The 5162-nt window shown below is 37.5% G+C and overlaps 1 protein-coding gene across 1 annotated transcript in view; it reads left to right on the top strand.

The window, feature by feature from the left end:
* Window positions 1-5162, top strand: part of ccz1 (CCZ1 homolog, vacuolar protein trafficking and biogenesis associated) — a 14141-nt gene that overhangs the window by 1068 nt on the left and 7911 nt on the right. The window lies entirely within an intron of this gene.

The following is a 5162-nucleotide window of genomic DNA, read 5'->3' as shown; positions in this document are numbered from 1 at the left end:
TATTTAGACTACCTCTATTGTGATTTTAATCCAATGTTGTGAGATACTCACTCACTACGTCTCAAAAAGTCGATTTTCTTCCCACCACATTATGAATAAGCCATGCAGCAATTTAAATTCCTCAACTCAGGTTATATGCCTTAATATATACGATACCAGTGTTTATGCTGCCAGTATACCAGTTGTATGTGATACCAGTTTAGCAGTTTTCTCAAATTTACGATCTACAACTGGCTGTATTGACCAACTGGAATTATTTTTATGTAACATGAGGCCCGGGATTGTTGTGGCCTACCGTGACTGAATGAATGCAACTGTTCATGGAAACGCTCCATTTTTACATTGACAAAGAAACTGCGGTCACATTATTGGTAACAGCTAATCTGGTTTATCAGATCAGTGCATCTCAACCCACGTATAAATGCAACTTTGCCCTGATACACATCTACTGTACTCATTGTGTGTGTGTGTGTCACAACACAACACACACCACCACACACACAAATGAGTACAGTGGATGTGTATCAGGGCAAAGTTGTCATTTATACGTGGTTGATGATGCACTGATCTGATAAACCAGATTATAGCTGTTACCAATAATGTGACCGCAGTTTCTTTGTCAATGTAAAAATGGAGCGTTTCCATGAACAGTTGCATTCATTATGTCACGGTTGGCCACAACAATCCCGGGCCTCATGTTACATAAAAATAATTCCAGTTGGTCAATTACAGGCCCATTTTTAGATGTAAATTTGAGAAAAACTGCTAAACTGGTATCCATACCAAACTGGTTATGGCAGCATAAACACTGGTATCGTATATATTAAGGGCATATAACCTGAGTTGAGGAATTTAAAATGCTGCATGGTTAATAGTGCATAATGTGGTGGGAAGAAAATCGACTTTTTGAGACGAGTAGAAAGAGTGGAGGCTCACGTAATACTACGAAACATTTGATGTAAATACGATCCACAAAATCTATAAAGGTAGTCGTATATAAATTATCGAAAATAAGAAATAACTTTCTCATAATAAAGCAAAAATAAATAAAAAATTATACAGAGATTAAAGAAAAAGAAAAGAGAAAGACACGATAAAATACACACAGCGAGAAGAAGGACAAATGGATAGTTAGTGCACCTAGTGATAGACTCCTACATTCTAAATAAAGTGAACTCGGGAATTAATATTTGCGATCTCATGCAACTGACGCAATAAACGCTGTCACCTTGCCACTCAACTATCAAATCTCCATCAGTATGTTCTAGGATCAATACACAGTTCTTATATATCTAAATGAATATCGAGTCACTTCGGATTGATGAGCATACAAAGTGATGTGAGTGAGTAAGATTTCTTGTTAGGACCTATGTCCGGCATTATTAATGATCATGCCCCACTGATTGTAAGCGGTTTATCACGAGACAACTAACACATGACCTAAAAAACAAAATAATAAAATAAAAAAAAAAAAAAACATTTTAAACAGAGCACAAGCAGGCAGCTTTTACAGAGATGAACTACTAGAACGCAACCACTTAAAGCATGCAAATAACAGAATAAAAAAGCAAGATAACAGAAGCAACTCACACTTTCCCAGAGGATCTATTCTGCCATGCATTTAAACCACAACGACCCAATGGTTAGGAGAAACATGTCATGGTCTGCTATAGGCGAACAATATAGCACGCAACTAACAAATAAACACAAAACAAACACAACAAAAAATGCACACAACACAACAACAACAAACACAACAAGTAGGCACACACTCACACCCGAAGTAAACGATTCTAAAAGGCGTCTAACTGGGTAAGGTGTAAAGTTAAATATTGAGTTTCTTTATTCAGATTAATGCATGGCATAGTATGATGCGAACGGAAGAAAAAAAGTCGGGCTGTATGGTTTTTCAATGTATCTATACACCCCTGCTCTTTGCATCTGGAGCTATATATACAAAATAAAACATGCTACTTCCGAATTCCCATCGTATGTTAAATTGTATTTCTAAACTGCAATAACATTTCTGATCACATTCTCTAGTATTACACTAACGACGACATATAGCATATTATAGCATGCCTGCTGACAGTCTGTAGTACATTTTCTACACTCGAACCTAACTATTAATAGAATTTAAATTGATTTATTGCTGAATTAATGAAGATCTCCACATATGAACCGGACTGCAAATAGATCCCTTAATGTTTACAAACTGGACCTTTTAACGTAACCAAACAATAAAACACAGCTCCGAACTGGATAATCGATGTATTCGAGGGACGCACGACTGTGTACGTTCACCCATACTGAGTGCAAACTAACTCCACAATGAAACGAGCACATCACCGAGCCTCATCGTAGCTGGTTAAGTGGAACTCGCAACCGTTCTGCTAAGACAAGCAAGGAGTGTTGGATTTGCTGAGGCGGAGAATACGATTATACTAGACCGACTCTAATCTAACTCCAAGTGCTTTGGAAAGTTAACGTGAGCAGTTCAGAGCAAGGCGAACATCTATCGGTAAAACACAGTATTCACCCTTTGGAATTCCATACAGCATGGTAAACCACACAACAGCTTCAGGTTCCTGGCTCCTCTATAGCCCACGCCGGGGAATAAAACTTATTCACAAACACGAAAGAATGAGAAAAAAAATGCAGTTCGTCTTCAACATGAGGACGGGAACGAATGCCAGCCAATTAATACTTCAACATATTATGACTAATAGCGTGACCTTTGTATGACAGTCAGATATTTTACAGGGGGCGGTGTCAACAAGATATCAACTGATATTATCTAAGGTACAATGCGTTGATTTCTAAGACAGCCCCACAGTGATACAAAGGATTCCTAGTCCACATCACCAAGTATGGAGCGCGAGATGGTTGATTATATAGATCGGACTGTAGAGTAGTAGTCGCTTTGGCTTCAAGTGCCTAACTTAGGTATAACCTGAAGTAAAGGTCCAATTCAAGTAGATATAATTCAGTCTACTTCCGTTGCACATCCTGGAGCATGTCAGTCAGTTTTCAAATACTCTATAATTTGACAAACAGTCTATGAAGGGATCTATATTTGTCTATAGGGACACTTGTGTCAACTTCAGTTAGAGCTAACACTAAATAACAACGTTTTATGGACAAAATATGTTTTACTCCTACAATACTATATTCTTGATATCATTGATTATTTATCACATCCCCGGCTAATAGTGATACATTGAAGGCCTTGAGGATAAGTTAAATTGGACATTATATGGATTCAAGTCAGCTTTTCTTCTGAACTAACATCTGCAGAAGATATCGGGACCTCATTGACATCACCACACCAGTGAGTAGAATATAGAATGAGTAGTCTTTGACATGAGACATGTTAAATACGGCTATTCATATATATTTCACATATTCTATTTGTAAGTGGCTTAAGGTAACCTTAGTAATGTGCAGACTTATCATTGTTTGTACACATATAACCTAGCACATCTTTTCTGTGGTAACTTTCTGTTTTCTCTTTACAACTAGTTGATATTTCTGTATGTAAGCTGTTAGAACCACAAATCCTAAGCAAAATCTTATGTTACAATTGAGAACCTGGACAACACTGAGACAGAACCCATAAGCCTAGTAGCAATGAGAGTAGAGTATGCGGATGTAACACCGAGCGAGAAAAATCCAAGGGGGTATGATCGAGATATCATAAACTGTATTATTAGGACCATATTAAAAAGAACCCTATCAGAAATTTAATACATGCACAAATAAATCAAGTGACGGTCACACACACTCCCGATCTCGCAAGCATTTACTATGTCCCTATGTTTATAAACATCTTTATACTACACTGGCACATCTCAATGAGAAGCCCTTTAGCTTTTGCAGTCTCCAATACCTCCTTCTCTCATGGTCTCGTCTTATAAATGTCAATCTTATATACAATCGATAATACGTGATGGGCCGTTTACATTTTGTTACCAAGTCCAACAATGAATAGACATAATGTGTATATTAGCGGTTGTCACGTGTTCACAGATTTCTAGATGATCAAACATCACTATAACTAGATTGGCTTTAGATACGCCTTGTCATGAGCATCTTCCACTCTCCTGTTGTTGCAGTCTCGGATTATCTTGTATCGACATCAAATTGAAGTTCCACGCTGCCTAATTCGTACCAAATATTGCCACAGTAAACTCGCTTCAAATGTATCTTCTATGAATATTTCAAATCACACTGACACCAACTCTCTATTTTCTTCTTTCATTGGGTAGAATATAACGTCATGATTGAGAATGTGTTTTATTAGCATTTTTTACCCATCTTACACATTTTAAGAAAAAATAACCAAGGAAGTGATCTATGTTTCACAGTTATTAATCATTGATTTGTTCCAGAGGTGGGTGTGTACAGAAAAGAAACCTTTACCAAAACCAGTGGAAAGATAAATTAAAGGTTATTGGCTTTAAATGGACAAAAAGGTCATTTAAAAAACGAGCGCATGAACAGAATTTAGTAGGATAAACGACAGGTAAACAAGCAACAAAACAAAAAGATAAACCACACAAAATGCAAAATCACTTAAGCTTATGTGAACTCAGGAAAGCTGGAGTCCAGTAAGAGCGTTCCATGAATTTTCTTGCGGATCATTTGCTGCTATTTGTTGGGTCTTCGATTACACATGAGTGAGTCCTTAAGACTTGAGTCCTTTTGTCTTATGGGAGTTGGCGTTTTTGTGGTGTGTCACCATCTGCCAGACTAGGCACCACATCTGGAAGTTCCGCACATACGCATATCAAATTTCAGTTGAAGTTTACGGTACAATAGAACAAGCTGTTGAAAAAAATAATAAACTTGCAAACACATCACCTTATACTTATCACTGCTCCCAATGCTATCAATCATATCGAGAATCACATCACACCACCAACTTATATGCAACTTACGCAAAATCGTTGTATTAAAGGCCCGTGGATGAACCTTTTCCACAGATAATACACATTTGAGAATATGAAAGTAACAGATCCAGACTAACAGCAGCTATCTCTGGATTCTCCAGTAAAGCCTCTCTTGTCCTGTTCATGATGGGTAAACATGAAAAACCCACCAAAAAGCAGCCCAATGAAGCATCCACAACAATCCCTGACTTCGGTTCTCTCAATTCTCTC

This window comes from Morone saxatilis, unplaced genomic scaffold (assembly GCF_004916995.1).
Source record: "Morone saxatilis isolate NCDOM2014 unplaced genomic scaffold, NCSU_SB_2.0 Contig1, whole genome shotgun sequence".
NCBI lineage: Eukaryota > Metazoa > Chordata > Actinopteri > Moronidae > Morone > Morone saxatilis.
The sequence above is the reverse complement of the archived record's forward strand: the minus strand, read 5'-3'. Positions and strand labels throughout refer to the sequence as shown.